The sequence below is a fragment of the Dermacentor albipictus genome, unplaced genomic scaffold (assembly GCF_038994185.2).
Source record: "Dermacentor albipictus isolate Rhodes 1998 colony unplaced genomic scaffold, USDA_Dalb.pri_finalv2 scaffold_27, whole genome shotgun sequence".
Lineage (NCBI taxonomy): Eukaryota > Metazoa > Arthropoda > Arachnida > Ixodida > Ixodidae > Dermacentor > Dermacentor albipictus.
The window spans coordinates 3,134,492-3,158,789 of record NW_027225581.1 but is presented as its reverse complement, the minus strand read 5'-3'; the positions used below and the strand labels follow the sequence as shown (position 1 = coordinate 3,158,789).

At 44.3% G+C, this 24,298-nt stretch overlaps 1 long non-coding RNA gene and 1 pseudogene across 1 annotated transcript in view; both read right to left on the bottom strand.

Annotated features, from left to right (window-relative positions):
• The window catches only part of LOC139052606 (uncharacterized), a 365,902-nt gene that overhangs the window by 17,211 nt on the left and 324,393 nt on the right, over positions 1-24,298 (bottom strand). The window lies entirely within an intron of this gene.
• Positions 5,435-6,730, bottom strand: LOC139052584 (uncharacterized; annotated as a pseudogene).

Genomic DNA, 24,298 nt, shown 5'->3' with positions numbered 1-24,298 from the left:
TCAAAACTTGGCGAGGGCTCCGGCATTGTGGTCGAGCGGATTGTTCGGACATTAGGCGATGTTTTCCAACTGTTGTCTTTCGAATTGTCGATGATGGTGAAAACCGATTGTTGTATCATTGAAAAAAAAAACTTTGAGTTGTTGCTGCTTATTCATGTGTCGATTCGGATTGATGTGGAAGGTTGGTTCGGAGACTACGACAGTCGTGGTAGATGCAGCAGCATCGGAGACAACAAGCGCATTGATTGTTTTCACTGTTTCTTCGATTTATTTATTTATTTATTTATTTATTGATTTACACTACAATCTTTTACAAAATCTTAGCATGGTGGGTACATACAAGTACATTCATACAAACATACAGTTCATGCAATCATGTCGACGCTTGAATTCAACATGGCAAAGAGACGGAATGCATGCAAATAGAAGCAAATAAACTATGTGCAGTTGAGTCATCAATGCAGTTTCGCCTGAAAACGGGCTAAACAGTTTAGTGAAAGCATTTTATCAGGAAGTTTACTTCAATCAACTATTGTCCTTGCAAAATAAGAGTATTTGAAGCATTTTTATGCGCTGTTAACGGGGTTACCGCTAGCGAGTGTATGTGACGAGTAGCATAACCAGTTAAACGTGTTATGATGTGCGAAGCATCAGCATGGCTGTGGCCATTCATTAGGTGAAAAAAGAATTTTAATTGGGAAAAACGTTTTTTTTTTCTGTAATCGAAGAGAAGCCACTACCTTCAAGCAGATCTTTTGTACAAGTTAGACGGTAAGAATTGCACTTAAATCGGATAGCTTTCCTTTGAATTCTTTCTAATTTTTCATTATTTATCTTTCTGCATGGGTACCAAATGATTATTGCACATTCTAAACTAGGACGATCTATTGTATTACATGCCGGGAAGCGGCCAGCTGGTGTGCAGAAGTTTAGTGACCGTCTGAGGGCGAACAATTTGAAGAAAACAATTACGCAATATAGTGTCAGCATGTCTTGTCCAGGAAAAATTATGAGATATGTGTATAGCGAAATACTTCGGAGATATAGTTGTTATGGGCAAAATAGTGGGAGAGAGGGGGCTTTTTTCTTAGTGTTATTCTCACAAAGACGGTTTTTTTCATAGGTAATAGCCATCTGCCATTGATGGCACCATGCAAATATTTTGCCAAAGTCACTACTTAGCCTGATTAGATCTTGGAGTGAGTCAATTTCGTCATATAGTATAGAGATATCTAGATAATGTATATTTTGACAGGTAGATTATTGCCAATGTCATTTGTATACAGCAAGAATAAAAGAGGACCGGGCATGGATCCCTGGGGATCGCCAGAAGCGGCAGGTAATGTGTTGCAGGAGGTCTGGTTTATGCTAACGAATTGGAAACGGTTGGTTAGATACGCGTGCATCCATTTTAATAATTTATCGTTTATAAATATAAAACCTAATTTGTAAAGTAATTTGCTTTGGGCTACTTTGTCGAATGCTTTACTGAAATGCATTGATATAGCGTCGGTTTGTTTTTTATTATTTATTGTGTTGGAAAAATCGTGACTTCATTCTACTAACTGAGTGTTTGTAGAAAAGCCCTACCGAAATCCGTGTTGAGCGTTTTTCAATACGCAATGCTCACTATGGAAACCGATTACACGCTTATAGATTATGAGTTCGAAAATTTAGCACGTTGTTGAGGGCAGAGAAATATGTCGATAGTATTTTACACAATTCTTGTTCCCCGATTTAGGTAAGGGTTTGATTATTGCTTTCAGTCATCCCGAAGCATGCCATCCTGAAGCAATTTACTAAACAAAATTTCCAAGTATTTCGCAAACCACTCGGAATAGCGTTCTAAGAAAGCATTTGGTACACCATCTGGACGAAGGGATTTTTTTATTCAATTTTTAACACTAAGTGGCATATACAATTCTCACAAATAACAATATCGGGAATGGAAGGCAAATCCATGGAAAAAGAAGGCACTCAACCATCATCCGTCGTGAATACACTACTGAAATGATTCTTAAAAGCAGAACACACGACGTGCTCAACCTTTGCTCTCTTACTGCCTATTATAAAAATACCGGACAGGAAAGAAGAAATAATCATCGTCCTCCAGAATCTCCCTGGCGACATTTCCATAAAACAAGGAAGCTGTGCATGAAAGTAATTTTCTTTGTCACTCATGATCATTTGTTTTTGTTTATTTGACGCTTCCTCAATGAGTCTTTCGGAATTTTTCGGAATTTTTAAGCCACTTGAGCTTGCGCTGCTGGCCCAAAGTCTCCAGGGAAATTCAGGGATTACAACGCGTAGCCATCCTCGCAATCTTTCCAACAAACTGTTGCATACAGCTGAATATAATGCCTGTATATAGAAGCCACAGGTCATTCGTGCAATACGCCTTATTTTTAAAGTCCTCCAGATGAATCGGTAATGTATCAATTGCATACGCGTCATCTGCACCAGAAAAATTCGGGTAATACTGAATGTTATCATGTTTACGGCGAAGAGACCATTGCAACGACAATACCACTGCTTGATGATCTGAAATGCCATGTCTGACCATACATGAGACATCATGTATATTTCCGCTGTGTCAGGCATTGCTAAAATTGAAGGGAATTTAAAAAGAATGACTACGCCACGTCTTCTATCGTGGTCTGCGCATTATTCTGTAGTTCATTGGCACAAATTCGCGATCATTTATATCTTCATATAACCAGGTTTTCGTCAATACTGCAATAACGGGTCAAGTGAGCAAACGATGCCTTGTTGCTGTTCTAATTTGTTGACAACGCTGCGCCATTTAAGGATTAAGATGGTAAATTGTGATTCGCAACAATAAGCATGTTATTTGCTCCTTCATTGTAGGATACAGTGTTTACATTTTTCCCCATCCAACAGAAATATTTCACCATTTATGATGCATTTATCAAAGACTAGTTTAACTTTGGAACCTTGATCGCGTTCTTCCTTTGAGCTTTGCCATAATATTTACTTACCTCCAGAACTTTCAAACAAAAGTATTCTGTTATAGAAAGCATTGTCCCATTAAGCTGTCTGCAATCTTTCATCATTGAACCTTTATCGCGACAATCCAAGAACCTTAAGATCACGGGGCATGCTTTTTTCTTTTTTCTTTCCTAGCCTGTGACATCTTTCTAGGCGATTAATAATTAGTCCAACATTTTCCTTGATAACATCGTTTTTGATCACATTCGACAGACTGTCGTTTGTCTCACCGTCTTGTTCATTTAGGCCATGCACGATGAAATTGTTTCTTCTACCTCTGTTTTCTCGCTCATCGACTTTACATAGCAAGCTGGAGATGTTACATTCTAAACCAGTTACTGTTTTCTTGACAGTATTTGCTATTATCGCGCTCTTGCTGATGGCTTTGAACTCATGGCTGAATTTTGTTGGCATCACTTCCGTTTTTCCGCCTTGGAGTCGAGCGATCTCACTTGCGATGCAGATTTCACGGTCGAGCAGTAGGCGTCGGCAGCCCTCGATTGCTCGTATATCTGAGGGTGTTTCTGTGCTGACGGGAACAACGAAGCTAGAGCGAGGTGGGATGCTGCTTTGCTCTTTGTGTACACTGAAGGCATGCTGACTGGAAGTCCTTATCGGCGGTGTAACTTGGTTTGTGGACAGTGTTATCGACTTTGACCTCAGATCTATGACTGCACCATGTTAAGGAAGTTTATGCCGAGAATTACGTCTTGCTAACACTGTTGGAGGACAACAAACGCCGCAGGGGACGTCCGGTTACGAAATGTAGCTCTTACTGCGCCGATTCCTGTCGGCATTGTCAGGGGCCCTCCAGCTGTCCGAATTTGAGGGCTGTCAATTGCAGTAGTGACTTTCTTAGGTGTGGCAGCCAATGATCCACTGAAGACGGAAGAGTCGGCTACAGCGCCTACAAGAGTGGTGACTTCGTGGCCCTTGTGAAGCACGTCCGAGTCAACGCTTTTTTTGTCTTTGTATCTTAAGTTAGGCCTTGGCGTCGAATCATGACTGCGTCGCGTTGACATGTGAGTATTACGTGGCGTGGTCGTCTTGCGTCGACGCATTCTTGGCTTCCAGGATTCGTCGGGATGGCAGCATGTCGTTGCTACGTCGTCGAGATAGATCCTGAACCGTCGTCGTCGCCGTTAGATCATCTTCTGTATTTCGAAGTGCAGTGACCGCACCTTCATAGATTGTTGCTTTTAGCTTTGCGGATGTGGGCTGACCGACCGGCTCCGGACTGGGTGAGTGTATGGTCGGCGCTGCGGCGACAGGTAGCGTCCTTGTGACGGCAAGCTTGAAGGATGTCGGGCCCTCCACTGCGTTGGGGTGATCTCTGTAGCGATGTCACGTGGCCGCGCGCTAAATTGTAAACGTAGTGCGTTGACAACGAACCGTCGTAGGCCCATCTAGCAGTATGAGCATCGAATGTAGACGCGCATGGTTTCACCGCAGTGATAGTAGTGCGAGTGGTGGTCGGGGGCACGACAAATGTACGTCGACCTCGGGTAGTTGCACTGGGCGACAGGCAGGTGTGCTGGTGACGGCGGTTGTGGACGACTGAACTGCGGCGTTACGGGCCCCAGGCGCGGACCAGGAGGGGAACCTTGACGGCGAGAGCGGCGGTGTACGTCATCGGTTCCGACTGCGGCTGCGGTGATTGTGGTGGTACCCTAGGAACTCAAGTGATCATTGAAGCTCTTTTTTTGAAGATGTCAGCGGTTGAGGCTACTTGAGGCTTTGGAATTGAAAAAGAAAAGCTTCTGCCGCTCTTCAGATACTACAGCTCGGATGGTCACTGGCAGGGTGTCGCTAGCGAGTGCTTGAACTTCAGTCAAGTTTACGGTCAGCGTTTGGCGGTTATATGACCTTGTCCGCATATCAAGCGTCTTAAGGGGGTATGGTAGGGTCCATGAGCCATCTTTGTTTTAGCTTTTTATCTCAACAACTGTTCTATATATTAGCATGAAATTCTGCATGCTAAATAGGAATAGTTTTGGCCTTAATTGGTGTATTTTTTTTTACTGCATCCCTTTTTAGTTTTTTTTTTGTAGTTGAGAACCAAATTTTAAGCTATGATGGAAAATAAAATGCACTTTTCTCAGAAACAAAAAACAGCATGACCGGAAACCTTGCACAATAATTCCGCATAATAGTGGGTTTAACTGGTATCTTTAAAAATGCTTCCCCGCATTCACGTCATAAGAAAAAAAATTATTGCCCTCACAGGTCTCGTACCGTGGAGGGTCTTTCTATTAATCATTCTTTTAATTATTTCTTTTAATTAGAACTGAATGAATTTTTCAAACATTTACGTTCAAATTACGTGCAAGGGTTGTGAGTATAATATACGATAATTTCAGCGTAATCGGCTGTATAGTTTTCCAGACATTTTGAGGAAAGCGCACTTTTATGTTTGCACAACAGTTCAAAATGCACCACCAGAGTACACACACTTTCTGGCTTTTTTGGTGTCATCCCCAAATCATTTCTTCATGTTTCTCTTTTTTCTGCGATGCCCCTTGCTTTCTGATGAGCTTCGGAACTCAGCCCTTTCAACACGCTCCTTGTCAAGCCGGTTCAGACTGACTGTATAGAACACATCTGGCGTGATGCCAAGTCTTTCCAAAACAGAGATTTGTGCTTGATTGCCGTCATTGTAGTGCGCCACAGCATCGCACGTGGCAAGTTTGAACGTGGCAGCGACAACCAGCGGCACCAAATCAGTCAAATCAGCCAATCACCCAATCAGCCAAACCAGTCAGCGGCACCAAATCAGCTGATCCATTGACTCATTGGTGTTTTGTGTCCTGCAGTGGAGACACTTGCTGAGAAGGCCTGGTGGTGATAAAGCCTAACTTAACTTAAGCCTAGGCTTAACTGCTTCCAGAACAGCAGTTGGCAGGCTCCTTTTATGGCAATATGCTTCAATATTCACTGAGGGCACGGTTGTACCCACACCATGATGACGCTCCTTTGGGGCACAGTCCATGGTTGGGCTCTTCGTCAGTGGCTAACTTATGAAAATAGATTGCCCACACGGCCTTTCGCATGCTTTCTAAGCTATCGGTGTTCTCACGAATGGTCTTGCCGCAGTAAAATTGGAAGGACTCAATATCCTTCTCTGCGAGACGCCCTCTCCCAGATAGTGGAAGTCCATCTGACAGCTTCTTATCTTTCAAACTAGTCTTCAGGTTTCTAAGCCTGGTTCCCATACGCCTTTGCACATGGCCGACACACACGTGCTTTTCCATGGCATTGCTATATGGTTTCGCTTCTTTCACGGCAAACTATGCCTTGCTGTCCCCGTCACCAATACATTTGGTTACATCACTTCGTGTTTTTCAACAGACCGCGCAAAAATCACAGCACCCACAGCTTCCATACCTCAAGAGGGTCCAATGTGTGTGGCATTGCTTTCGTCTTGGCTGCTGTCAGTGTGGAGATTTCGCGAACACAGATAGCAGAACTTAGTCTCGACTTCGAAGTCTAGTTACTTGCCTGCGTCAGCTGAAATAAGTGTGACGACACCGTGCAGGGATGCATGCCCTCTCTTCATCCAGGTTCCATCCACAGTTGCAGCGATTTCTTGTAGTTGGGAACTCCCATGCATGTCAGCCTTCACCTCGTCAACGGCCTGTGTGATGCTTCGCGAAGCAACTGTCGCTGTGGCATGAAGTAGGCGCGCCACGTACGACGCAAATTTCGTAGGCGGCGGAGGCATGTTCGTACCAGCGCATATCACACGGCCAGCCAGCAGTCCTTTTCCACATGTCCGTAGTGCAAAAGCAAACCGTTCATTTACCTCAAACATGCCTGTTTGTGATCGCTCAGATGTCTTCAATGAGCTTGTCGCAGCGCATTCATCACAACAGACATTCATGGTGCACGCCAGTCCACTCCTCTCATCAATTTGTTCGTTTAGCTGAAGCTAACCTTTCCCGCATTTCTTGCATAATGCCGACTCCCGTAGAAAGTCTCGAAGGATCTCAATGTCAAGGATACGAAACCCTGAAGTGGTAGCCTCTTCCACGCTGAATGTCTCACGTGGCGCACTGACACCTATTTTTGAAAAACTAGCACTTCGACGTGCCAGCTCCTCGTTCGTTTCTTCCTTTGTAAATTGGTTGCCGCGAAAATTCCTCTTCCTCGTCCACTTCCCAGCCGTTCTTACCATAATGAGGCAAAATACCCGGCAATACAACGTCAAATAACACGCGCGGAAGATGCCCACAACAAAAAACAACCAGTAGGCTTCGATTCGCTATGAAAGCATTCTGGCGGACAAATTTGCAATCGCAAAATTGACGCAAAAGAACATGTAAACAAACCGTTGCGTCAGTCATTTTTAAATACCAGGAGACGCGGTTTTTGGCGCCATTCTTAAACGGCTTAGAGCGCTCCTACGCGCTCGCCGCTGCACTGTTTTGCTCCCCACACTCTGTATTATTTTTTATTGAGGAAATCCTTGCTGTTCCAGGAATAGTGAAGAAAGCTAGCCTGACCACCGCGGCTCTCAAGCAGATCACATTGGAACTTCTGCATTGTTCATACGCTAACCGAATTCATGTTTACACGGATGGTTCCGTCTCGGAAAATTCTACGGGCGCCGTTGTTCTACCATCTCAGTCGGTCGTCATCAAGTTCAAGACTTCACACGTAACGACCTCTACAGGTTCTGAACTGGCCGCTCTTCGCGCTGCTGTCGAATATATTGAAAAAGAACCGCCCAACAAATGGGCAATATTTTGTGACTCGAAAGAAGCCCTCCAGAGCTTGCGAAGTTTACGACATGGCAATTATGAACAGCTGGTATCACAAACCAACGAAACCTGCCATTGCGAATCTGAAAGAGGACATGATATCATATTTCAGTGGCTGCCGGGACACTGTGGCATCGTTGGTAATCACTTCGCCGATGACACTGCCCGACGTGCCCAGGCTGGCTCACCGACACTCCTTATACCTTTATCCAGAGTCGACGCTGCAAGAGAGCTTCGCAGTCTGGCTCGTGCAATCACGTTAGATTGCTGGCATACACCACAGAACTCTAAGTGTCGTTTACACAGCCTCAACCCATCACTGAAACTTACATTACCAGCGAACCTTCCACGACGTGACGCAACACTGCTGTGTCGGCTGTGGGTAGGAGTAGCATTCACCAACTCCTACAGCTACCGTATTGGAATAGCGGATTCACCAATGTGCGCTAAGTGCAAGTGTGAAGAGACCATCAGTCATCTTCTGTGCCACTGTTCTCGCTTCGATAATCAACGTGAGACTCTCCAGTGTGCCTTAAATAGACTGGATGACAGCCGTTTACGGAAGCGAAGATCTTGGGAGCCTGGCCTCACAGTTCATTGGCCCAGAAAGCCGTTCGAGCGCTTTTTCGCTACCTGAGGGCAACAGACTTGAGTTCCCGACTATAGACATCCTACACTTAAGTTCTCTCTCTTCCTCTTTCACTCCCCCTTCCCCTCCCCACGTGTAGGGTAGCAAACTGGACTCAGTCTGGTTAACCTCCCTGCCTTTCCGTCTTCCCTTCTCTCTCTCTCGCTATTGTGGAAATCAAAAAATCAATTTTTTGGTCAATTTACCCTACTATACCCCCTTAATGATTGTGGTCTCGAAAACAAAGTCCGCGAGTCTTGCACGGGTTGCGTATGAATCCGGCGAATAGTTGTGCTTTCACACCCCGCACTTAGAAGGAAACTTTCTTTCATTCAGATATGCCTGGGTTGGCGCGGCGGAAGGGGCGAGTCAACTCTTTCTCAAAGATGGCGACGTGCACGTTCTGCAGCTGTACGCGGGTTTCCTTTAGCTCTTCGACTCGGTCTTTGCAGTAGACATTGTCTGCACGAAGCCGCTGCAGTTGCGCGTCACGAAGTCGGGGTCGATTCCCGTTTCTCAAACCATTTCCTGGCGGCCTCTTCTAAAGCGAAATACACATTCCGCCGCTTGGGGTCGAACTTCCAATTGATCAATTGAGTGACCCTCTCGTACGTTTCGAGGCACTTATCCGGCTCTTTAAATGATAGTCCACAGATGGTTAATAGCTGTTGCAGCACGATGGGAGACGCTGGCGCTGCTCTTGGGGTTGTTGATTTGGCCTCCATCTCCTTGGTAGAAAACCGTGTTCCGGGGGCAGATGGAGCCTGCGGTTATCTCGATGGTCCGGGACAACGTTGGTGTTGTCTTCGCGCTCCGTCCTTTGATCATGGCTTGTCTGGAGCGTCCCGTAGATGAACGCAAATCACCTCCACCAGGTAGGTGTCACCAGGTGGAAAGTGGTAGTGAGGCTCAGTAACACAGTAGCAAAACTGTAAGTGGCGAAAGTAACTCTTGTTCAGTAACACTCAAACCCAGTCGAGGACCACCAAATATCTGATATTCAGGTCAATTGGGTTGACTTTTATACACAACTCATCGAACGTTGTAGTGTAATTGCTGGCGCCAGCATGGTTTCAAGAAATTATTATAAATTATGTCTTACGCATGTAATCTTATCAAACAAGGTTCGGCTAGAAGACACACAACCAAGAGAATCAACGATAACGTTCGAATAAATTCCAAATTATGCAGGCACGTCTTCTGCTGAGTGATAAGTTTAACATTTGTTAATAGGTCTAACCCCAGTCAAAAAAAGCAAAAGCCTGCTAATCCGTTGGCTATGCGGAAATCTCGCATATCGGCTCTTAGGTCAATAGGCTTGTCGGCTTGTCGGCACGATGACCTGTCGGCTTATTATCCACTTGTTGGCTTATCCGCCTGTTCGCATATCGGCTTGTATTCTTATCGGCTTGTTGGAGCTTCTGCCGAAGCCTATTAGGCCTGCGCATGCGCAGCCTTGCGTTATTTGGCAGAAAATAGGTCTTTCTGTGAATGCCTGAAATTATTTTTATTCCCAAAAAGTAGCCCAGTAAGCAAATAAGTTCACAAACAAACAATGACACCTGTCATACGTCGCCCGGCATCTGGGCAATGCGCTTTCGAACATTCTCCATGCTTTTTTTCCGGGCTTCTTCGGGCACATGCTTGCCCATGCATATATGGCCAAGAAAGCTGGAAGTTAAAAGCAAGGAGCGAATTCAAAACCCTCTTTAAGATGCACTTGAAATGTATATCCATACAGCGAAGCGTTCCGTAACTATGCATAAGGCTCGTGTGTTGAAACTCGTGTTTATGCTATTTTGGTGAATGTGAGGGCAAAGTGAATTTAGGTGGCATGTCGACAAACACGGCAGTGCACCTATGAATACAACCTGCATTATAGGGGTGGAAAGAGGCAAGCTGGCTTTCTGCACTATTTGTTTGGGGGCACCCAACAACTCCAAAGAGGCACAGATGCGACGGTTCACATGGAAGCGCCGCCCGAAGACGAGTATGAGCCATTCAGTGAGAACGCAGCAGCAGCGGCCGCGGCAGCAGCAGTGGCGTCTGCGCTAGCAGCAGCAGGAGAAGCAGTAGGAGCAGCAGCGGCGGCAGCGGTGGCAGTAGCAGCAGCAGTGGCGGCGACGACAGCAGCAGTAGCAGCAGCTGCGGCGGCGGGTGCGAGTAGAAGCAGCTGTGGCGGCGGCGGCGTCTGCGGTGGCGGCAGCAGAAGCAGCAGCTGCAGCGGCAGCAGCAGCAGCAGTAGCAGCCGACACCACCGCAGTGAGCGCGAGGTTCACGAAGAAAGCTTCACATTAAAGTACTATGCGGATCTCGTACACATGTGTGGGAATCGATATACCTGTTCATTTGTGTTAAAGAGCTATACACTCTTCACGATTTTCTTTTGATGTGCTTATAGTCCATCATCAAGCAGCTTTAAATGGTGCTGGCTCTACCCTTAACGTCTACACTGGAGCAGGAAAAGTAATAATGACTGTTGCGAACTAACCCAGTATGATTGAAGTGTTTAAGGGATGGTGTATCTCTGTTCATGTTGCCAGATAATCTATATTTTGTGCATACATTTACCTGTAGCGATGCCATGATATGCACGAAATATTGCATGGCCAGTGTGTAAGGGATGGTGTATCTCTGTTCATGTTGCCAGATAATGTAGATTTTGTGCATGCATTTACCTGTAGCGATGCCATGATATGCACGAAATATTGCATGGCCAGGTAGCACGCAAGTGTATATGCATGGAACAAAGTAATGACAAGCGTTTTTGGGTACCCTTCGAATATAGCATCCTGGCAAATTCGTTATTTCAGATTCGTCATTATTGGGGCCATTAGGCGCCCGGTACCGTGAACCCCCGACCGTACACTCATCAGCAGGCGCTATAGTAACTGTTCCAGGCACTGTTGTTTTACTTCAGTGATAAACAGCAGAACTAAACGAAACACACAGAAAGCTACTTTAATTGACAAAGGATTGAAAACATAGCCAACCTTACACATGCAAGGGGCCTCGTGGTACAATACTCCAGCATACAGAATTCCTGTGGTTTCTGAACATCGCAAGGTTCAAAAATCTGAAGAAATGAACTATGCAGTAGTCGGCCACCTCAGTTGAAACAGTAGTTGACTGAATTGACAGATTTCAGTGTAGGTCACAGTATAAGATCTGAATGCATTATGTAAAGGCGCTGTAACGTAAAGCTTTCGAAACTTTTCTATTCCAATTCCACATAGAGCCCTCCGCGATTGCTCAAAAACCTATTTCGGCTAGCCCTATTTTTCCGGTCTCTCACGTGACGTCACGAAAACCGCGATAGCTTCCCATCTCATATGACGTGTACACAGTGAAAATGCAAGATTTGACCAAACAAAAGAAAAATTGTTATTTCACATTCGGCGCCTCTTTGCAATTAACACGCGGTTATTGGTCAAAAGCTTTCAGGCTGCACCCGCTTCACCTGCTGCCTGTCATGCGACGTCACAAAACCGCGAAAACGTACGGCGTCAAACCGACGTGTACGTGTTAAAGATGCATTGATATGCCGAACAAAATTGATTTTTTTTTCTGAATAGCCCAAGGCTACCCCGTTCCGATAGTAATAAAAATGGCTACCGACGATTGCTCAGGCATTGGCAAGTCGCACCTGCCAGACAGCATGGGTTTCGCCGCCGCGATTTTCGACCAGCGACCACAAGCTAAGTAAGAGAAAGCGGACCAATCGCAGGCGCAGGCACCAACCTCTTTATCCGGTTGTCTATTCTCAGTGAGCTAGCTCGGCACCATTGAAACCCTCTCCACTTGAGCGCGCTCGTTGCCTCCTGCAAGCCAATAAAAAACGAAACACCGCTCAATGTAGGCCATGGTATTCGTTGTGAAATCAAAGAAAATTACCCTCCTATAAAATAAGAGGGCGTTTCATTGGGCTGTTTAGGCAACGCATCGAGTCACCGCCCGACGCTTGCGTCGGGAGTTACGCAGGTTTGATATCAGCAGATTGGAATAAAAACATAGTAGAATACTTTTACGTTATAGAGCCCTTGCAGACCTTTCTGTGAGCCTGCTTTCTCGGGGATTAAAGTGAGCCTGGGTTCCATCTCCCCTTTGGGCAGGACTTAAGCGACAGTGTTCCTGTCAAGTCGCGGCTCCACAGTTGATGCAATAGACAGTGCATGCCATGCAGCAAAACATGGAATCGATTGAGGCCCAAAATAATGTGCCCCAGGCCTTCTTTTCGAGCCACCGGTTGCTCCCGGCATAGATCTGTACTATGAAAATTGCATGATGCATTATAGCTCAACACGAACAAAAAATACCATCTAGGCTACACTGAAAAAGCATGAGCTGCATAAGCTTGTGTTGGTGGACATTACATTTTGCGTATGAGAGTTTTGGCAATGCATTTTCCTGAATGAGAGCCGAGGAGCGAAATAGCACAACCAATAAATTGTTATACAAAATTATCTGCATCGCTTTAAGGCCAAGTGCAAAAAATCTCGACTGTGCAAGAAGCCTAGCTTAAAACAGCCTAGCCAGGTAAAATTTGACATTAGAAATACAAGCGGGAAAAAAAGCTAACAAAAATATAGTTGATCGCTTTTTCATATGATTAGGTGGAACACGAAAGTGAAGCATATCTTCACAGAAGCCGTTGCCGGTTTATTGTGTATGAAGAAGTTGGTAGCAGGTAGTCATCGACGGCGCCATACCACTGCAGAGGAATCTTCGACAATTACCACAAGCGAATGTAGTGGAAGGACTCATGACCGGGAAATATCCCCTAAAGACACTGCCTTGCCCACGCTGGAGCACTGTGCATTTCCGCCATAAACCACAGGTGTTCAGAAGCTGTACAAGGGATAACGAACGTTATTTTAGTAAACTGCTTCGTGAACTTCTGGTCTGCTGCAGCCTGCTGTTGGCAGTTGGCGTCCTGCTGCGTAGTTGCTTCAGCGAACGTACGAGCATTTTCCACTGGCTCGGCACTGTCTTGGGCAGCGAGTTGTGACGTGCTCAGCATCAGGTATATGAGTGGCAAAGTTTGCAGCATGCACTGCAAACACACGAAGGCGTTCTGCTTCACACTGGCGTGTCTCTCGCCGGATGACAATGACAATGACAATGATGTTGATTTGCATTAGTACATGACGCGAGGGGCATGCAAAAAAAGCTGGCACATGGACAGCTTGAAGAAGCCGCAGGCCCCAGCATTGGCGTTTAAGCGGCGTTAGCAAACACAAAGGCAGTACATCATTGTTTACAAATGCCCTTTACACAGAATAGAGCATCGCGAACTATGCGACACAAATTAGCAAAAAAAGATGTTCTCTAACATGGCGTAGTAAAAAAAAACCTCAAACAATAAGGATAAAAAACAATGATAGACACAACGGTATCGCAACTGTTCAAAAAAACATGACGGTGAGAAAGATATAATCATAACACAACCTGTACCAATAAGATTTCTCATACAAACTAAACAAATGAAAAACCAAGAATATAAGCTCTACAATGGGACTAGTTGGTTTCGATAAGAAAAAACATTTGTGAAAGCCAGGGAAACAATCTAGTGCAGGCAGAAATAACTATACAGAGCTTTAAAAGAGGTGTTTTCCGATCCAGTGGTTTCGTTGTGTAATTTATTCAGTAACCTTGGCAGGTTGTTACGAATAGTTCGTTGTCCGTATGTCGTTCTAACGGTTTCTACTTTCCAAAACTCTCTGGACCTTGTCGTATATGTTGTAATGTTGATTTTTAAATCTGCTAGTGTTCTTAGAAAGCTGGCTGCATTTTTTATTTCTTGTTTGTATGCTCTACAGAGTCGATAATCGCACATACTGGCAATTAGCATTACATTGTATTTTATAAAAAATTCACGTGTATGAACATATTTTGGAACATTTTCTATCACTCGTAGGACATTTTTGTGCAGTACATATAGTTTTTCCAAATTCCCCTGTGTGGTAGCAGCCCAAACTAAGTGACAGTAGTTAAGACTAGAAAGAAACAGTGTGTTGAAAATCAGCATCATTATTTTTGTTGGCAGTATATGATGGTTACGGTAAACAAGCCCGATTGTGTGAGATAATTTTATTGTCAAGGAATTTACATGCTTATCCCAAGATAAGTTTTCATGAAAGATAACACCTAAAGTTTTAAAGAACGGAACTATAGCGATAGGCGTTAAATTTATTAATGTATGCGTATTAACTATTACGCTTTTATTTTTGCTTCGAAAAATGGTTCCTTTTGTTTTGTTTGTGTTTATTTAAAGACAATTTTTACGTGTCCATTTGCGCAATCTTTGAAGGATTAAGTTTGCTTCCTCAACTAATTCATCCGCCAACTTTCTTATCAGGAATATGCTAGTATCATCGGCGTAAATTATATTGTTTGCCTTCATGCTGATAGTAATGATACCATTATTATATAAATTAAGGAGGAAAGGGACCAAAATGCTGCCTTGTGGCACGCCACCACAAGAAACGGGCAGTGGACCAGAGAGTTCATCATTAATACCGACCCTTTGCTTGGGATGTTCTAGATAACCTCTTATGACGGATGCAGCCTTCCTGGGGTAGCCATAGTGTAGGAGTTTCCTAATAAGAAGTGAATGATTGACACGATCAAATGCTTTTGTAAAATCTTTAAACAACCCCAGAACCAGTTTTCCCTCAACAATTGCCCTTCAAATTAACTCTTTCTGAGCAAGTAAGGCACACTCCGTGCTGAGGCCTTTGCGAAAGCGATATTGGCGTTCATTTAGAAGTTTATGTTTTTGCTCAAAATCCATAAGCCGATATAAAATAATTTTTTCAAGTACCTTCGAGAACATAGGGTGAACTGATATTGGACGATTGTTGCTCATATCATTTTTATCACTTTTCTTGTATAGGACACTAATTCGTGGTTTTGTATTTTACTGAGGAAAATAGCTTGTCTGAGACAAAGGTTGAAAATTGATGCAATGCATGGCGCCAGAATACTAACAACGTATTTTAATGGTTTTGTCTGTAACCCGTCAATATCTTTCGCACTGCTTGTGTTTAGATTTTTAATTATGTGGCTTACTTCGTTTTCATCCACAGGTTTAAGGAAACTAGTGTTGCTATTAACCGGAATATTACTATGATCATTTGGTAGCATTGGCGTATTACTTGCACTTGCGAAATATCTATTAAATGTATCTGCGAACAGCTTCCGAGATAATTCTATGCCAATGATATATCATTTAAGAACTTTACTGATAGGCGGATGATGCCTTAATACAGAGTTGAGCCTTTTCCACATAATCTCAGAGCATCCAGCAGCAGTTGGAAAAAAACTTGCGAAATATTCTGGCCTAGCTTTTTTTTATATCTTTATCTAGGCAATTACGGCATATTTTAAATTGCCGAAATAATTCGATATCTTTAGTTGAAATAAAATAATCAAAGCGAGATTCGCCCGTTGATGTTGTTGCCTTTTTCCGTCGCTTTATGCCGCAGTTTCCTTAGTTGGTGTCCTCGCAAACAAAGCAGTAGGCAGCATGTAAGCATTGCTGACGCATGCTAAATCTGCAGTCTGTAAGTGGCGTGGCGTCACATGCTAATCCGATGCGAAATACAAACCATGTGCGGAAACTGTATTTGAAGCGAAAGAGTTTTATGCCGGGGTCACGTGGCCGGGGTACACCATCAACTTTGTGTAACTGATGTGGCGTCGGCATCAACACCCCAAATATGGTGCATCATGACAGGGATGGCTCCGCCATGTAGGAGCGGTGAAGCGAAGTACTGCATCATGACACTTACGAGCACCGACAGTGAGCGTTTCAGTAATCTCAGTGTAGCGGAGCATTCAACGCCGTGTAGCCTGATGCAGGGAGTAGGCCTTCAGATGAGGTGACTACGCAGTTTCGCAAAGGTTTGTCCTTCCTGTCCGATTAGCATGTGACGCTTTGTAGTCCACGGACTGCAGCTTCAGCATACAACATCAGTGCCTATACACCACCTACTGCTTCACTCATGATGGTGCCAACTAGAAAAATTGCTGCAATAAGCGGCGCAGAAAGGCAATGACATTGGCAGGTAAATAACGCTTTATTCCGACTAGAGACACACTAACATGAAGCACAACGACTTTTCGCGTTTGCGGCCAAACTGCGTAGTGGCATTGCTGGCATTCCTTAAACTGAGAGCGTCGCAACTAGCTGCCCAAGACACTACGGAATCGCACTAAAATGCTCATAGCTACTCCAAATCGCTCTGCAGCTGGACGCCGCTCACAAATCGGACGCCTTTTCAAGCAAAACTTTAACACGGTCGCGAACCTGCAAATCGTGCACCTTTCGCTGCAGTGGACCATGAGTTGACGAGGGAAACATGGACGAGCTTCTGTGAAGATGCAATAACATATTTTGTTCTACAAATTTCTACGAAAGAGGGACAAACCATATTTTGTATACCAGAACTGAAAATGCCACCATTACAGCTTTTCCAGCATAACCCCCGAGATTAGGCAGTGCCCGAGGTACGGTAAATTATCTTAAAGGACCTGTGCAAGGACTTGTGTCAAAGCCATCAACCCCCATGCGTCATCTGCTAGTTGCTGCTCAGAGGGTGCTCATGCAAAAATTGCACAATCACCAGAGCTGTTGTTTTGTCAAGTGAGCAGACACAAGAGATGATTGCAATGCAACGCATTCGAAAATGTAAGCGTACCTCTAAATACCAAGCTGTATGGCATACTTAGACAAATTCAGGTTTTCATGCATCCTAACTTCTCTTGCCATGAAAAGAGCCAGCCCTAAGGCATAATAAAATTGCCTTTCCATCATCTCTATAAATGCCAATCAGTCTGGAGGTCCTCTGGCAGTTCGCTTATGAGAGCGTCCGGTACCTCCTGTGACGTCCAGGGTTCTTGTTCACTGACAAGCATTTAATTGGTTTGAGAATTGGGCAGAGACAAAAGTAAAGTATATATAGTACAAGTTGCAAATCCAAGTTGATACACCAGCAGAAATTTTAAAAGAAATGAATACAGGTTTGACAAAATTAGAACGCCTCACAATGATCGCTCTCAAAGTAATAAATGCAATGAAAGTATAAAGTCCTCTGCTTTATCCTGAAGTAATTTTTGTACAGTTTATGCGTGCTATTCATTTTTTTGCTTTGCACTCATTGGTGTCACTTTCTCGAGGCTTCCACCAGCACTGCCTATTAGTAAAGCCTTGCAGCGTCACATTAGTTTGAGAGCAGACTGCAGTAAAGTGTAAGGAAGTTGTGATGTAGAACAGCTGTAGGAGACCACTAGAGCGCGAGTACAATGTTCGTAATTGTGCAATGCTTCTAGCTGTGAACAATCATATTTAGGTATTCTCAATTTTTTTCACAAGCTGTAAACTGTTGCTGATGTTCGGCAATTTATTCTAAACCACAGGTTTAATTCACAAAACAACTAATAACCTGGCTACTTTCTTATAATTTATTTTAATGACAGAACAACACAACAACCATCAAGAAAGAAAATGGGCCATCTCTAAATCGTGCTCTGCAAATCGAGGCGGACGTAAAAATCTATCTCACACGTGCACAAAAAGAGATTTCAAACAAAAAAGGATGGATGCATGATTAAAGTGCAGATTAAACTCCAAAGCTACCTATCATGTTGCAGAAAATGAAATTATCTACATTAGACGTGAAAGGAGCCCTGCAACACTTCCGAGAAAGCTTGTTGAGTGGCACCACTTACATCATCATGACGCAGCGATTTTGTGCACTTCTTTTGAAGGAAATGAGATCGAATAGAGGCATTATGATCATTGGGTAAAGCGTGATGTGCAATTTATGATCGCACAATATTGCTAGTACTGAAAAAAAGCACGTGCGTATAATATAAAGGGTGTTTCAGCAAACATTTTCAGAAATCGTTATATGTTACCTGTGGAAAATATCACAATTTTAGTTTATGAGTTGATCTACCCGAAGAATCGGACAATACTTGCACAAAAAATTCAGAGGCAAAATCGACGAAATATTAAAAATTCACAAATTAAGTTTTCACTAAATACAATATGGCCCATATTGCGATTTACAAATTACAGCCGTGGAGCTCGCAAGACGGATCCACTTGCAACAAATTTTGAAGATGTCATAAGTTTCGCGATATAAATTCCCGAACTATGCGGAGGAACGCATTGGCGTTCCAGTTAATTTTTTAACAAAACGTATTATAATGCAAGCATGAGTAACCGGGTTTTGCGTTTCATTTTTTTTTTCACGTAGTGTCTGTCGCATCGAGTAGACCAGCTCAAAAACTAGAATTGCGCTATCTGTCACAGGCAAGCTCTAAAAAAATTTGAAAGTGTTCGCTGAAACACCCTGTATAGGCGTAAAAAGAGCACGCTTAAAATATTTCCTACCGACCTCATCTTGATCCATCTGCTCACCGCTGCCACATGGCACTACTTCTTCAGGCAAAGGAAAAAAGTCAATTAAATGTCCTGCCAATTTCTATTTCAATTGTTCTGCTTGAACAATTGCTTACACATAATCTCACTAATTGTTCAAGCAATGCATCAATTAAGTTGTAACAAATGTTATGAGTCTCACTCATCCAAAAGCTTTCTTTTATCCACAGAGCGCCACAAGGGAGTGGCACTCAATTTATCAATTTTCGGGTGAATGCGGCGCTACCAGATGGCGCAACTCCCCCCCCCCCCCAAAAAAAAAGAAAGAATTTGTGGCTGCAGTTAGAGGAAATGAATTGGAAGTCTGGCTCACCAGGGTTTCAGAGATTGTAGTGGGGAGATAGACTGCTCTATTGATAACCCCCACCTTTTCAGTTCCAAAATAATTATGTATTTCGATGTTTCCTCATTTCAAATAAACAGTTAGGCTCGGATAGCTCTAGTGAAGCGTGTTCGGAACTTCAACTTAGTACCTGTGATAGCGCGACGCTTTGTTGAGACGTCATCGCGGTCTTGAAAGAACCATGATTCAGTGCTGCGTTGTCACGCCTATCGGGCCTATACATGTTCCTACGTACTGGTGAATAGTATTTCTTCGTTCGTCGTCCATGTCTGGCATCAGTCATATCATTTTGCGACGAGGCACTTCGCCCGCGCGTAGACCTGGTTCGGCACTGCGGAAGGAACGTTCTACGCGGAAAGGCCAGCCAGAGCACCCGGAATGTTCGTCGACCATCGACTGAGCTGTACATGTTCAAGGAGCATGACAGCCAATGGAGGTGTCGACAGAACTCCAGCGGAAGTGCTGACGGGAGGTAGTGACTACTTAGGACGCAACTTGTGACCGGTACTGTTAAAATTCCTTCTTACGGGAAGATAGTGGACTTTGATGCTAAAACTCAGAACTTGCAATCATACGTGGAACGTTTTGAACTTTTTGTCGGCGCGAATGAACTCTCTGAGAAAAACAAACTGTGTGAATTTTTTATGGTTACTGGTGCAGAAGCTTATGAGGTGCTGAAAAATCTGAGTGTTCCGAAAACGCCCGCTGAACAAATGTATGCTGAAGTACAGCGGTTGCTTAAAACCCATTACTGCCCGAAAAGCCCTAGGATTGCCGAACGTCGCAAGTTCGATCGCCGCGTACAACTAGAGCATGAAGGTGTGCAAGAGTTTATTGTTGAGCTGAAACACTTGGCCTGGAAAAGCGACTTTGGCACATTCTTGCAAAATGCCTTACGGGCCAGATTGGTTGCAGGCCTGCGGAATGAGGAAAGCCAGCGCTCATTCCAGCACGCGATCAAGTTAAAGTAAATGTGTAAATGTTCAAGTGGAAGGCAAGCCATTGAGAGTGCAGATCGACACTGGCGCGACTGTTTCAATTGTTCCTGTGTACGATTCTATCTTTACGCACGTGAAGTGCGTGCCCACTACCATGTCATTGCGCACGTACACGGGAGAACAGTTATCTTTGAAAGGCCGCTGTGACGTACCAGTCGTCTACGGCAATCAGAAAATCAATCTGCCCATCTTCGCGTGCCGCTAGAACGGCAGGCGGCTGCCGGCACTGCTAGGTCGCAACTGGCTTGAACGCCTTCAGTTAGAGTGGCAGCAGATCCGCCACATTTCAGAAGGAAGCAGCGTTGAAGCACTGCGTGAAAAATTTTCTTTGGTGTTCTCGGGCACGTTGGGGGCAGAAAATGGTGCTAAAACAGAATGCTGCTCCAGTTTTTAGTCGCGCACGGTCAGTTCTCTTCGCGCTGCGTGAAAGAGTAGAAAAACAACTCGGCCAAATGGTTGCGACGGGCATGCTTCGGCAAGCTCCAAATAGTGAATGGGCAACGCCGGTTGTAGTGGTGCAGAAGAAAGATGGCAGCCTGCAGACATGCGGGGATTATAAAGTTACGGTAAGCACAGTGTTGAAAACGGAATACTACCCGCTACCAAGACCAGAGGCCTTGTATTCAACACTAGCAAGTGGAAAGATATTTCGTGTGCTCGACCTTTCTGCTGCATACCAGCAAGTGCCACTCGCTCCAGAAGCCAGACCACTTACAAATCTCTGGTGGTCTCACTAGCATGAATGTGGCTCAAGAAGATGCTTTGCCGCTGCCACCTCTGTGGTTTTCTATACTCAGAGTGCCAGAAATAATCTGCCATATATAGCCTCTATTCCAAGAAATGTCAAGCTTCAAATAGTTTCTGCGAGAATATCTCTCTGCAACTTAGAAACACTCAAATACAATAGAAAATACCAAAGTTACTGCTGATATTGCAATAACGAAAGCTATCCATAAAAATTAGGCATACAAATAGAGAATAGTGATGGTCTCTTGAAAAAAGAATAGCTTGGATTGCGACTAGTCAAGGCACATCTGGATAAGACCGCTTTTCTGAACGTTTTCCACGCAGATGGGTGTGAATGTTGCAAATGTGTCAGCAAGTTCTTGTGAAAAGTGCTACACGTATGTAGGTCAGTATTGGTGAGAGTGACTCGATAAGTATGAGCGAGTGCACACGAAATTTCGTTAGCAAGGGCAAGTCTCTTATGATCTCTTCATGACAAATGAGCAGTGGTGTCAGCGAAATCTTACGAAGCTGGTCTGACAGGAACACTATGGGGCTGTCGAGGACCGACGCTGCAATGCTGCATCCTGAAGATAACGCACAAGCAATGTTTGCAAATCAGTTCTGCAAATATTCATAAACTAAAGAAAGCTTTATGAAAGTGAGAAAATGTCGTGCGCCCAACAGTAGCGTCACGCTCCAGCGAAAATTTGTAGCCTTGTGCTGGTGTAGGGTGCAGGACAATTTTTTTCACTTTCAGCTATAATTAAGCCTTAACAGCCACACACGAGGATGGCAAAGAAGTAAAAAACCGCCCTGTCCATGAAGTATTATTTTACCCTAGGGCTGCAAAGCTTTTCACCCAGCGACACCAAATAGCCTGTTTGTATATTGTAGCGTTCCGAACTAGAACGGCAACAGAAATGACATCATCTAAGTGAGACGGGTGTCGTCCGCCATTTTATTCCAACTTCTTCCTTCTCACTTTTTCCCTAGCACCTTCCTTCGTCTTCTTTCATGCGTCCAGCGCAGACCGCTTCACTCTTCCGGATTTCTTTTAATTACACCTCCTGGGGTAATACTTGAATACGTTTCCAATAGCGGCGCACTCCGTTTGGCCCGAGGCTCCGGCGTACCAGACATTCTTCAATATTCCATGCTGGCATGCAGTCTTAATAACTTGAAATGGTCCGCAATATTTTGAATTTGAGGGCACAGCTCCTTTCCTTACAAGGACATAGTCTCCAGGCTGTATGTCCGGTATCTCGCTACTGTGCCTTTTATCAAAGTTTCGCTTCATGCGGCGCTTGTAGATCTCCTGTTCTTTGACAGTTTTCCTTACTTCCGCAAGTTCGAGGTTCTCTAGGAGACCTAGCTCACGATCTGCAGGAAGTATGGGCGCTGTACCTGAAGTTACAAAATGAGGGCTGCAGCCTAAACTCGTGGTGTATGATCTGTTGTGATGCTTCACAGCGGCCTCGAGACAGCACTTCCAGCCACCGGCAAAGTCTGGATACATCTTCAGATACTGTTTGATGTCTCGTATGGCACGTTCCGCTAGGCCGTTTGCTGCCGGGTGGTATGGAGAAGAATACTTTATCATGATGCCGTGCTCCTGGGCCCACTTTGATAATTTGGCACTCCGAAAAGCCGGCCCGTTGTCGCAGACGAGCGTCTTTGTGTGTTTAAAACACTCAGCTTTGAGGAGGTCTATTACGCTGTTTGCGTCTTCTTTGCCAGCTTTAGCCGCAATCGTCCGTGTGCACTCATCTATGGAGAGCAAGAAAGCTTGCGTTTGCTTGACTCCTTCCCCCTTCTTTTTGAGCTCCGCGAAGTCCAAATGAATTACTTCGAACGGGATGCTTGAATATTCAGGGTTTGTCATAACGTCTGTTGATTGCTTGAATTTAACTTTGTTCACCTGGCAGAGGTGGCATGTGCGGATGTAATGGCTGATGTCGTTTTTCATGCCCGGCCATGTGAATCTCATGAGCAATTTCTTATAAGTGCGCCAGAAGCCATCATGTCCACCCGATTCAGGGGTGTCGTGGTATAGATGAAGAATCCTTGGAATCATAGTTGGTGGTACGTGATACCTTCCATTGATAAACTGGAGCTCTTCTGTACCTTCCCATAGCTTAATATGATTGATTGTATCTGGATTATTGCTTGATTCCTGTACAAGTAATCTTGATAGTGCGTCAGCCTCAGTGAGGAGTGGGCCAGGATGGTGCGAAATTACGAAATCAAATTGTTGCAGATAGTTTAATTTTAAATAAATAAATAAAAAAATAAAAACATTGTCTGTATTCCCACAAACACCACAGGTGGACTCCATGTTGGCGCTTCAAGATGGGAAGCACAAGAGAGCCAGTTACATTCCTCATACAGCCATTTCAGCGGTGCCAATTAGGTGTGTCACTGCATTGCTTCAATGCTAATGTGTGTCAGTGCTAACACTGACATTCATCGTGAGATCAGTGCTGTTGGAATTTTATGTAAATACCTATAAAAAGAACATTTAAAGGTGACTCACCACTTGCAAAAATCTTCGGCGCCAGAGCCTTCTGAAGCTCTGCATTAAGATGCAGAGGGTCACTTAAGTCATTTTCAACTTGTCAGTTTTTCTTCACATAGCTTGCATTGTGTGCATGCAGTATCTTTTTGAGTTCGGCATTTGCTGTTTTCCTTGGCCAGGTTGAGCGTGTTCATTGCAGCCATTACATGCACACATGCAGATGGAAGGGCTCTCCTTTTCAGTATGGGCTGCCATCTCTGCCTCAAGTATGCCTTGCGTCTTAAGACGAAACCGCTTTGTTGGTGATGTGAGCTGCAGTATTATTCTAAAACAATTATTTCTGCGTTGGCGCACTAACACTTCAAGGCTTGTTGCCTTTCAGAAAGAGAGTATGTTACATATAGAAAGTAAGCCTTTGGAACTCCACCAGTATAAATTTACCATGATGTCTACACTTCCACTTATGACAGTGCGATTCCAGATTGCCATTAGATACAGAGAGCCTTCAAGGGACTTACAACTGGCGAGAATGTGTTCAGATGTTGATAGACATGAAATAACCATGATTTACAGTGATATAATCCAGCCTCCCATGTGCAGTTAGAGCAGTAATTATAATTTCAAATGGGCAAACACGCTCTCAAAAACCAGTATGTGGCGACGCTTGGCGGTAAAATCTTGGTACTTCGGATGTAGTCTATGAGATTGCTGTAGGTAAGTCTAATTTTTATTAGGTAAAGCCTACATATTGTCAAAAAGTGCAGTTGGTATGTTTTTTAACACGCGCGTTTTAGTCTATGCATATCGCGAAGTAAGGAGAGTGCTCGCTAACGAGCGGCACTCGCGTGCCACATGCACGGCGGTGC